General features: G+C 40.7%; 1 long non-coding RNA gene across 1 annotated transcript; it reads left to right on the top strand.

Moving 5' to 3' along the window:
• Positions 1-1,736: 1,736 nt before the first annotated feature.
• On the top strand, positions 1,737-2,408 carry LOC119289870. The gene is made up of 4 exons (XR_005141633.1): positions 1,737-1,816; positions 1,894-2,022; positions 2,099-2,188; positions 2,325-2,408. It is a non-coding gene; the product is annotated as an uncharacterized LOC119289870 (long non-coding RNA).
• The last annotated feature ends 9,892 nt before the right edge of the window (positions 2,409-12,300 follow it).

The following is a 12,300-nucleotide window of genomic DNA, read 5'->3' as shown; positions in this document are numbered from 1 at the left end:
ACCACCTACGGCCGCGGTCGCTGTTGGCAGCACCTTCGCCCGTCTTCGCCTACGCTGCCGCCGCCTCTGGTGGCCATCAGAGGCGGCCATCGGCCCCTCCGCCCCACCCACGGTCAGCACCGGCCCCCCTCCCTGTTCTTTTTTTGTTTCATGTATAGATTTAGGAATTGATGGATCTGTGGATGGATGGTTAGATCGATGGATGTGTGCTTCAGAATCTGGCAAAGCACCTCTTGTTGTATACATATGCAAATAGTAAAGTTCATTTTGTTGTGTAGTGGGGAGAGATATGAAACTGCAGGTGTAATGTGATTTTATTATTTTGTGAACTTGTACTTACTGTAATTGTTGCCCTTTTTCGGGAAGTGACAGTGAGTGTGTGACAGTGAGTGTGTGACTGTAATTGTTGCCCATATATTTTGGCAGCTGAAATGGTCGAGAAGTTTGAGTCAGGGACTAGAGATTTGGGCAGCCACTACAGCAGATCAATGTCTAATGTAAGTTTAACTACTCCTTTCCACATATCATGTGGGTGTATGTTGCTTACTTTTTGTTATTTTTGGCGCATGATAGCAGTTCGGAGTTTGATAAAAAAAACATACCCTTATCATTAATCTGTGAATATTTGATGGTGAAAACGGTACTTTCCACATATCGTGTCGGTGTACGTTGCTTAATTTTTGTTATTCTTGGGGCTGATAGCAGTTCGGAGTTTGATAAAAAAGAATCATTACCTTTATCGTCCATCTGTGAATATTTGATGATGATAACGGTATTAGTAGTTGATTAGGAGCTTTACATCCATATTGCAGTTTGTATGCTCATTGTGAATTGCTGTTGTTTAATTTATTTTTCCTGGTGCCATGATATGGATATCTCCACTAGCAATCCAGTGTTTGATGAATTGCCGCATTTATTACATCTTAATACTTGTACATGAAAAAATATTAGTAATTTGGACCCACCATGCAGGAGGATGCAACAACTGCCTCACAGAGAAGGCCCAGACTTATGCTAACAAGGCCAAAGGAACCTGAGTTTCAGACTACTCACATGGTCCGAGCAGTCAGAATGAAAAGCTCTTCAGAACTAGAGGAGGAAATGCTGGCCAAGATCCCAAAGTTCAGAGCATGGCCATTTAACAAAAAGGTGGGAAAGTTTCTTGTGTTTCTGTTTAACTAAATGAATTGCACGCTTCAGGGCATGAAGCCTAACTAATTTCTTGCTTCTGCTTTTAGATAGCATGAAGCCTAACTAATTTCTTGCTTCTGCTTTTAGATAGCTGAAGCTCCGTCTTTCCCTCCTCTTCCAAGGATAGCTCCACAGCTTCCCGATTTCAATGTACATATTTGACTGTCATAACAAATTCACCGAGTGACCGTCCACTAATTAAGTCATGCCTTTGCATTGACTACAGGAGTTTCACCTTAAAACAATGGAAAGAGCGTCTCGACATGATGACACATGTTCAGAAGCTTCTTCTGTAGGAACTATGCGGGTAAGTATACTAGCACCTTGTTTTGCCATGTTATGATGTTCATTGTGGCAGTTGCTGAATGTTAAATACATCTTATAGGGTCAGGGTAGTAAGCCACTTAAACTGACTGAAGTGAAACCCCCACAACTTGAGACAGCACTGCACGTAAGGCCATCAAGGTACATTTATTGAGAAAACAATAATCACTTTTACTGTGCTGCAACCTTGTATATTCGACTCTAACATCATCAGCTTTAACAGGGTGAAAAGTACTAGGAACTGGAACTAGAAGAATTGAAGAAAGCCCCCAAGTTCAAGGCCAAGCCACTGAACAAAAAGGTCTTGTACATTTCAAGCTTATATACATTCAACTATATAATGCTTCGGAAAATTAGTCTGAACATGATTCCATGCAGATTCTTGAGAGGAAGGGCGGTATTGGTGTTTTTGCCCATCCGAAGGTCCAGGCAACAGAGCCCAAGGAGTTCCATTTTCGTACTGACGACCTCTTGGGACCTCCTGCAGTTGCGGATCTTCTCGACAAGGTGTGTGCTGAAGTAAAGCAAATAGTGTTGTCAGCAACCTTTTCACCTTTTCAAATCTGTTGTCCCATTTTTGCAGCTTTCTCTGTACTCTGAATCTTCTTCCTACAATGACAAGAGAGATATGCCGAGACTGACGATACCCAAACCTTTCAATCTACATACAGATGTATGTGAAATGTGTTTGGCCTATCCATCAGCATTATATCTCCTTCATCAATTATTGTTCTCATATTCTTTATGATGAAGGCTAGGAACTATGCTAAAATATACATATGTCTTAGTTGTTGCTTTTCTCAATGCAGATATGGAAGATCTAAAAGCCTCTGTGAAAGATTTTTGGTTCTGTAGAAGCAAATGATCTGGCACACTGAGACCTTAATTTCTGGAGTGAACGACTGCAGCAGTCAAAATACAATGTTGATGAGGTTCTTTCTTTACAGAAGTAGATTACAATATTAATGAAATTAGCTCCTGGCCATTGCATCTTTGCATACTTATTGGAAGTTGATTTGCTTATTGTGCTCGTTTCATATATACATGCCCACTACTCCCTCTCATCAAGCTTTCTTTTATTTATCTAAATTTTGGTGCACAAGTCCGTGAAAGAAATAAGAGGAATAAACTATGGTAAGGTCGCGAAGAACATTATTTCCCTAGGTTGTGAATTTTTTTGGTCCTCTGGTATTGATTTCATGATTTGTAGTTAATACATGATGTTGGTATCTGATCTCTTTGTTGCTCATGCCTCCACTACTAGGGAAAAGCCTATACACTGAATCTTATCAGCGGCGCGCTTTAAAATAAGGCGCTGCTGCTAATTAGCAGTAGCGAGCTCAAGCATAACTCGCTGCTGAAATAAATATAGCAGTAGCGCGCCTGCTCAAAGACGCGCTACTGCTATAATCCCCAGGAGGCCGCCGCGATGCTAGTTATAGCAGCAAGGCGTTATAAAGACGAGCGCTACTGCTATGTAGCATAGTAGCAGCGCATTTCGCCAATAAGTGCTACTGCTAAGTTTACTACAAAAATTTAGTCCCACCTCGCTCCATGAAGAGAGTTTCTACCACCTTAAATATGTTACTTCTCAAACTTTGACAAGCACTTGGTCTTCATTGAACTCTATGTGTAAAATTTGTGGCTGCAATATGAGTCTTCACCGGTTTCTAAACCGGTGAGGACTCATATTGACAAATCAGATTATACACAAAAAGATCATTGATGATCAATGTATTTTTGATACATTGAACTAAGTCTATTTTTACATGCTGACACATAGCAGTAGTGCTTTTTTGTGAAAGGCGCTGCTGCTAGGTACTTTAGCAGTAGCGTCTTTCTCTATAGCGCGCTACTGCTAAGCCATTCCATCTCCCACCCCCATCTCCTCTATCCAATCCAGTCACAGTCACACACTCACTGGATCCCCTCTCAATCCCCCACGCCGGTCCTCCCCCGTCGCCCTTCCTCCCTCTGCACTGCCGTCACCTCCTCCTCCTTGCTGGACTCGGTACCGGCCTCCTCCTCCGTCCTCCCTCCACTCCCCGCTGGCCGTCCCCTCCTCGCTCCGCCTTCCTCCTCCGTCCTCCCTCCACTGGTCGCCGGCCGGCCCCTCCTCGCACCGCCTTCCTCCTCCGTCCTACTCTCTTCTCCCTCCTCGAGTCGCCCCTCCTTCTCCCTCCTGCCTGCTACATTTTGATTTAGTTGGCTAGTTCATATGCAACATTTTGATTTAGTTGATATGATTTAGTTGATTTAGTAGGCTAGTTCATTTAGTTGATTTAGAACATTTTGATTTAGTTGATTTAGTAGGCTAGTTCATTTAATTGATTTAGAACATTTTGATTTAGTTGATTTAGTAGGCTAGTTCATTTAGTTGATTTAGAACATTTTGATTTAGTTGATTTAGTAGGCTAGTTCATTTAGTTGATTTAGAATATTTTGATTTAGTTGATTTAGTAGGCTAGTTCATTTAGTTGATTTAGTATGCACCATTTAGTTGATTTAGTATGAACCAAAAATATCACATGCTACTGTTTTTCTTTCCTGTGAAGTGGATCGTTAATCCTTTGCTCATATTGCTTTAGGAAAAATGGCGCCACCACCACCACCACTATGTCGACTGTGCAAGTCAAGGTGCGCCAGCAGCCTTGCAACTAGCAAGCTGTTCGGCATCTCCTTCCAGCCGAGTTTTCGTCATGCGGCGGTAAGAAATTAGATGAAATGTAATAACTATTTTACTTTTAGTGTTGGCATTACTGCATTGTGTCATTTTGCTTATTTTACACAGATCGTCCCATGCAATGTGAGGTTGAAATTCAACAAGCTGACAGGAGACCCTGTGACATTTGAGGCTTCTGGGGGCCGTACGCTATGGAGGTCGACAAAGGACGTAATATGTCGCAGATTGGAGGAGATGGATGGGCCCGTTTCGTCGCTCGCATGTGTCTTACTGGTGGTGAGTTGATCAGCTTCTCCTTCAGAGCAGAAAGACACAAGTTGGCTGTCATTTATCTCAACCTGGTGGAAAATGATGAAGATGACAGAGATGATGAAGATGATGAAGATAATGAGGACCCACTCGATGAAGATGATAAGGACCCACTTCATGAAGCCACCGTAGCTCAAAGAACAAAGCTGAGCGAGGAGGAGGTGTCCAACCTGTGGGACATAATTCCGCCACGTGCTGACTTTGTCGGGGTGCCATTCATGACCCGCCTGACAAATACCATGGTTGATCGACATCATATGGTATGTTATACTTACAAATGCAAATTATCTGATGAAATACTTAGTGTACAGTCTAATGATATGGTATGTTGTGTGGAATCTAGTCGATGATATGTTTTAGTGTAGAGTTCGATCACATGCTTATTAGTGTAGAATCTAAGGAAACTATTAATAGTGTAGATAATCCATATGTACTTATTTGCGAGGCTATTTATTAATTGATATGTTTTTCTTATTCAGAAATTGGCAAAGAGCATATTTGTGAGTTATGGTATCGAGCCTGATGAAGAAGGCTCAGCTGGACTACGCCTTACTGCAAGGGGCTCCGTCACAACCTGTACTTACCGTGTGGACACATACGGTCGCACACACTTAAACTCGGTTGGGTGGAAGAAATTCCTTGATGGCAAGAATCTTCATGTTGGACAGGCCATCCTAATTACTATCAGGAACACCAACCGCCCAGGCTTGAGGATGATGATTGTCTTCGATATCATCTAGAACTACATATGTGTGTGTGGCTATATCATCTAGAACTACATATGTGTGTGTGGCTATATCATCTAGAACTACATATGATGATCATCATCGATATCATCTAGAACTACATATGATGATCGCCGTTGATATGACCTTGTACTGCTTGAGGATGCATGTTGACTATGCATGAAATTGTTATCTAGTACATCCACCACGACGAGTAATTTGGAATGAAGAGAGTACTACCCAATAATAGTTTATGAATTTGATATCTACTAGCAGTACCTAGTATCTAGTATCTGAAAGGTAAACTGAAAGGGAAAGGGGTACGGGGGAAAATGATGAAAGATATAGTAGTAGCGAGGCACTGCGAAATCGCTACAGCTAAGTAATAGTAACGCGTTCATAAGAAGCGCTGCTGATATCGTCAACAGTAATAGCGTGCGTAGGGACCGCGCTACTACTATAAGTTAGCTGTAGCGCCTTATTAGTAGCGCGGCCACCCGCGATGCTGCTAGCCTCAAAACCCGCGCTACTACTAGGGTTTTCCCTAGTAGTGCTCACTTGATGTTGCATGGGTTACAGACAATACCACTGGAGTGGAATATATTTGATTCCATTTTATTTAACTACTGCCAACATGTGATTCCATTTTATTTCACTTTCATTTTGTTTTTCTGCAGATCATTTCTAGGTGGCTGCTGATGAATCATGTAAGGATGGTGCAGAACTCACCAGAGGGAAAATAACGAACTGCGGTAACCAAATCAAACAGCTGAGAAGGTACAAAATTTTGAAGATAAATGGTTTGCCCTAAAAAAGCATGTACATCAGAATACAAAGGGGAATTACGCCTCAGTTTTATGTTATATTTTCTGCTTGCTATCTGGTTGACGAACTCTCTGTAAGTGCGCCTTTCTATTGGCAACCCTGTGCTTTGGTTGTCAGATTGCATTGTTTGTGATCTGCTAGCAGTTTACTTGGTGTTACTTAATTATCCCCTGGTATTTTCTATTGTTTCCGTACATGTTAATCGGGATAACATATACAAAGGCTGTGTAGGTAATGGTCACGATATATTTTTATTTCATGATCTTGCTTAGATGTGGACCTGGGGATAGAAAGCTTTGGGCACAAACTTGGAGAGCGCCTTAATAATGGTGATGTTGAGATGTGATGCTCCGCCCCAGCGTACACACTCATGTCGATATTTAAAAAAATGAAAATTGTAATGGCTGAGATGCAGGCCATGAATTTTGTAGGATAATGCCTGTTGTTGATATTTTTTAGTGCCGAACCGAGAATCATATATAGACGCACTATTGTGAGTTTTTATGATATCAGCTGGACTTCCTCGACACTATCTCCTTCCTGTGCGGTCCCACGCTCTGATGCTGCTGCTGGTGCTCAACGTTGCTCTTGGTGGCGATGTTGATCTCACGTGCATGTAATAGAACCGCCATGCTTCTGTGAGCCTCCTCCCAGGATTTTTGTTTACTCAATGTTACCCACTTTGTATTACTTACTAAACTTGATGGTTTGACTTATATAAGATCCTTGAGGGGAACAAAACACAAGATCTGTATCCATTCTTATGCATGAGATGTTGTTCTGAAGTAGGTTATCTTCGCCTCTTATGTACTGTTATTCCATTGTGCCTGATTCTATGATTTGTTTATTGCAATATGATGATATGTTTGTTTACATTCATTTCTGAGGAAAAGGAAGCTCCTGTGTATCATGTTACTATTTTGGCAAAGAGGCATGACTTGGTTGACTTGTGTGAGCTTGTGATTTTGCTTAACAAATTGCTTGTGCTGTACTTTTGGTCTACAGAGGAGCCCGAGCTTGATCTGCCCTTACCCAAGCTTGCCGAGAAGATTTCACTTGGGAAGAAAAAAATAGCCAAGGTACATGGTCATCGAGTTCCAACTTTATGCTATTTTACAGTCTTCCACTGAGTATTAGTGGCACATGTTTTGTGATTGCATTTTAACTACATGCCAACGGAGCTCTGTTTGAGTAACACTTCTGCTGCCTTATCTGCTACTCTCTCCGTTCCACAATATAAGATCATTTTTCAAGCTACATAGTGGCACACGTTTTGTGATTGCATTTTAACTACATGCCAACGGAGCTCTGTTTGAGTAACACTTCTGCTGCCTTATCTGCTACTCCTTCCGTTCCACAATATAAGATCATTTTTCAAGCTACATAGCTTGAAAAATGATCTTATATTATGAGACGAAGGGAGTATTCAGTTGCTAAGGATCAAACTATGTGTAAACTCAAATATTTTCATACAAGTTAGCTATATTAAAGTGCCTTGAATTAGCAAAGGCGAGATAGCTTTATAATTTGCCACACCTAGCGATTTGTGATTGGTTCATTGCTTTATCTTCAGACTTCCATACAGAACATTATCCTAGCCATTTTTGCTGGTGGAAAAAGAGTGTTCCAGTGTTAATCATTTCCACTTTCAGGTTTTCAATATACCTTGCCAAAGTAGAGGAAAATCAGCCAATGTCCCTTCTTTTGCCACATGGAGCATGAACGACCATGCAGAAGCTACAGATTGATACGTACAGGCTGCAATTGTTATTACTCCCCACTGCTTTCACTTGGATGTTGGGCATGTGTGGATGCCCTAAACAGATATAGGTCATATAATTTGAGCCAAGGCGTTTTCTACAATAATGGTGTCTTTTCCTCGGTAATGTCCTAATTGAAGTTTGATCTGGAACTATATCTGAATATCTTGGTCTGGATGTTACATGGTTCCTTAGCTCTCAAGATTGTTTACCCCTTCTACTGTTAGTTATGAATTTATCATGCTGTCTTCTGTTAACTAAATTGCAATACCACCTTTAACGAGAAAACTGATATGTTTTTTGTGTGGTGAGAAAACACAAGTCTGTTTTCTTTACAGGATATAGAAGTAATAATCTGTTTCTTAGATAGGTGCTAGGTTCGCTGAAAAATTGGTGCTTAATGCTCTTGCCTCTACAGTGGAGCATCTAAGTGGATCAATTTGTATAATGAGTACCAATGCCTCCTCGTACTAAAATCTGCTAATTTGGCGCATAGTCTAGAAAATAGCACACATGAATTGAATTCTCATTAATAGTTGTGGTTAGTGGTTTACTGTACTCTTGGTAAGTTAGCCCTTGCCGAAAATAGACGTGGTCACGGAATTTGGTTAGTTAGTACTACCTCTGTACGAAAATATAAGACTTCTTTTTGCAGTTCAATTTTTGTATTGCAATTATGCATAGAGATGGAATTGTTCGGACTCCAGTGCCACCTTCACCAATCAATGGCATGCTAAGACACTGCCACTAGGGGTACCTTCTGTTTGTTCGTTTGTACTCATCTGATATGGTTTGTTGGTTTCAAACTGTTTGGTATTGATTCTTTAGGATCTCTTGAATCACCTGATAAAGAATCAAAATCAGCACCAACCACTAGAATGCTGATAGGTACCTAACCTTTAAAATGTATTATGCAACCAAGATATTATATATGCGTGTCATTCTTATGTGGTTATTAATACCTGACCGTCGCAAATGCAATACCTGAAGTTCCTGGATAAACAAACAGAAAGAGTTGAAGTCCCGTCCGGTCCATCGCAGGTCGATAGCCACACTAACAAGGTAGTAATTGTTATTGGCAACCATGAGCCTAACCAAACAGTCATTTTTTGTCTATAGCTAATACAAAATGCTACCACACAGGTGGTGAAAATGCAAGCAGACTGAAGGCAAAAGCATACCATTTGCAGTCATCTGTTTTACCCAAAGAAAGAATCTTTTTTAGCATTTACACTCCTATGTAATATACCTTTACATTCCTTAGCAGGCCCTGGAAGCATTCCTTAATAATGACCACCCATTTAATTATTTTGCAGGATCAACATATCTAAACAGTCCTTTTTATAAATATGTATTTGATTTATCATTGCCGTTTGATGACTTGGTGCAGCATCGATGCTTCTAGGATGAAGAATGAATGCATGTCATTTAGAGATAACCGTGGGCAATGAAATGTTGATGGGTCCTTCTCTCACCCTAGTCCATATAGATGCTTAGTTCTTAATGGACATTGTCTCTAATGTTTTTTTAATATATTTTGGCTTAGACATAAAAACTTTGTGCCGCCTGTCGCACAATTTTTTGTCATCCGGGGAAACCCTGTTTTCCATTAATTTCTTGATGTATGGTTAACATGCAGTCTTCTAGACGAAGATGGATTTAGGCTGTGTGGTTCCATAGTATGCATTGCACTCCCTCTAAGCATGAATATCTAAACATGCATGATGTATATTGCTCAGTCATGTTTTTTTCCTTTATATTTCCAGGATATATACATATGTATTGCATTAGAATATAACTTCTACTTTTGTACTATTATTTTTCTTCCAGGTCAATGTGGTAGAACACCGTGTATATCAAATATCTTCAGGTTTCAGGATTTAAATGTCCTTTGTTTTGTGTACCAGGTGGTTACCTAAGTTTTTTTTTGCTTATTATGTTAGATCATGAACAAATTAAGACATATATATTAATCTAGCAATTGATAGCATTTCTTCTCATATTGTTGATTCTCTTACAGATCTACCACCTCAAATGGTGCTGACAAAGATGCAAAGCACTCTGCAGTAGAGTTTAAATACCAGGTTTTAAAGTGAACATTTGCCCTCATGAAGCCCCCACTTTGTGGCCATTGCAGTTGTGGTTAAGGAGGATTCCCACCAGCGCCATCTCACTGCTGGCCTGTGTAATCAATTTATGTTTCCAACCTTTTTGTTTATAGTAAGTAGAACATCGCCTAGAAAGAAAGTAAGGTTGTTTCTGCCATGCCTATGTGGCCACTGAAGCATATCACTTTTTGTTTCATGTGCACCATAGTCTAGATTTAGTTTAGTGATATCCCAACCCTTTTGTTCTTGCTCCCAAGAACAAGACATGTATTGACCTTAGACTATCGTAATCATCTATGTGCCACACATCCTTTGGTGGCTGTGTATTCTAAATGAAAACAAGCACTTCCTAATATTGATGTATCCCCTCAGTTGTATTGGTACTACTACATATTTGTCATAACACTACCAATCATATATAGTAAATTCAAAGGTGTCTATATGATGCATCTCTACCTATGTGCCTTGCTTGACAAAAGCAACTTACTTACATAGTATGCTATTATCAAGTGACCTCATTACTTGTAGTCTATCATGGTACCAAGTATCTATTAAGTATCGGGCATATATACATGGTTTGAATACTTGGCTCGCTCTCGCTTTTTGCGCTATGGGCGCTCTGTTCTTGATCATGAATCTTTACGTGTCTGTGCTCAACTGAATCGTGTTTGCTTGGTGTGATCTCTCCCAGAACAAGAAGCTTGATGAGCAAGGAGTAGTATAACTGGCGGGAAATTCTAGAGCCTTTTTGTTATGTACCATCAAGATAGTATGGCTTATCATTTTAAATAGCAATGCCTGTTGAGTGCTGATCATATTAGTCTTTAATACTCTATCTTGCTGGACATGTACTAAAAATGGCACTTCCATGTCTAATATGCTTGTGATATGCTCAATCTGGGATGTCTAGTCTCATGTTTATTATCCTTTATAAATAGGAGGGAAGGGAGGGGGGAGAGCTATAGAAGAATACACCCTGTTATCACTCCTAACTCAATAGTATGGTAACATTCATAAGGCAATATATGTAGGCATCGGTCTCTAAATATTCTAACTTTCACGGTTTGAAAGCCTGGTTCGCTCCCGCTCTTTGCGACTTATTTCCATATATATTTTATTTTCTGTTTACATATTTTAATGCACACTCTTTGAATACCTTGATTACAATCGGTCTTTGAGCCATTGGCGCAATGGGTCATCTAGTATCAATGAAAGAAAGCTGGATACTGACTTCTTCCCGAGAGCTCTATCATCCCTGAATTCCTTAGCCATACGACTCTTCCTTAGTTTCTTAATGCTGGTGGCCCTAGCTAGTGGTGAGACGGGGCATATACTATTCTCGGTCTTATAACGAAGAGGTTGCCTAGTTTGAAGAGTGAGCTAGAGCACATCAGGAGCTGTCCACACTGCAGAGGCCAGCCATGCATCTGGAATCCTAACTGGTGTAGAGTCTAAAACTAGATCCTTAAAAAAAATTGCAAGGAACATATTCCAATATGCTACAACAAGCACATGGTGAAAGATAACGCGTCATAAAGATGACAAAAAAAGTCCAGAGCAAAAGAATACGCTTCAGGTTTTCTTTTCTTGTTCAACCAGGCTACCCTGCTAATAATACCGAAACAATTCACAATTCAAACTTCACAACAAAAAAGAAAGTACGTGAGTAATGCGAAAATCTCCAGGCAACATGGGAAAGCAAACAATTCAAACTTAAATATCACAGTCCCCAAAAACACTGGAAGGCTTTTTTCGGGTGAATCTCTACTCCTAATGGAGCAGTTGGTAGTCTCCGCCGGTGAATTTTCGTCCCACCAGAGACGGTTTATTTTTGTCCTCCCTCCCACCTCCCACTTCCCACCCCCTGACCCAGGAACCAATAAAAAACACGTACTGCATCTAGGTAGTCCCTCCCACGCCAGAAAATCGAACGAAAAAATTTACGAAAAAAACCAACGAAAAAAATCCACGAACCGCACGCACGCACTAGCGAGCGAGGCCTCCAGAGTGCCCTCGAGCGACCCACAATTCCCTCACCCTGGCTAGGGTTCCTAGCCCCTCCTCCTCCCCCGCCCCTCCTACTCCACCGCCGCCGCCGAGCGCTTCCTGACCTCACCGGGAACAGACAACAGGACCCCACCGCCGTGCCTCCCTCTCTCCTTTCTCCTCTTTCCTCTCTCTCTCTCCCTCTCTCTCTCTCTCTCTCTCTCTCTATATATATATATATATATATATATATATATATATATAGGGAAAATCCATCCTACCACCCGGTGGTAGTTACCCCATATGTCTCATATACTACCATGTGGTAATATATATACTACTTTATCATTTTAAATATATTCATATACTATATCTAAGATATTTCAAAG

This window comes from Triticum dicoccoides, chromosome 4A, assembly GCF_002162155.2.
Source record: "Triticum dicoccoides isolate Atlit2015 ecotype Zavitan chromosome 4A, WEW_v2.0, whole genome shotgun sequence".
NCBI lineage: Eukaryota > Viridiplantae > Streptophyta > Magnoliopsida > Poales > Poaceae > Triticum > Triticum dicoccoides.
The sequence above is the reverse complement of the archived record's forward strand: the minus strand, read 5'-3'. Positions and strand labels throughout refer to the sequence as shown.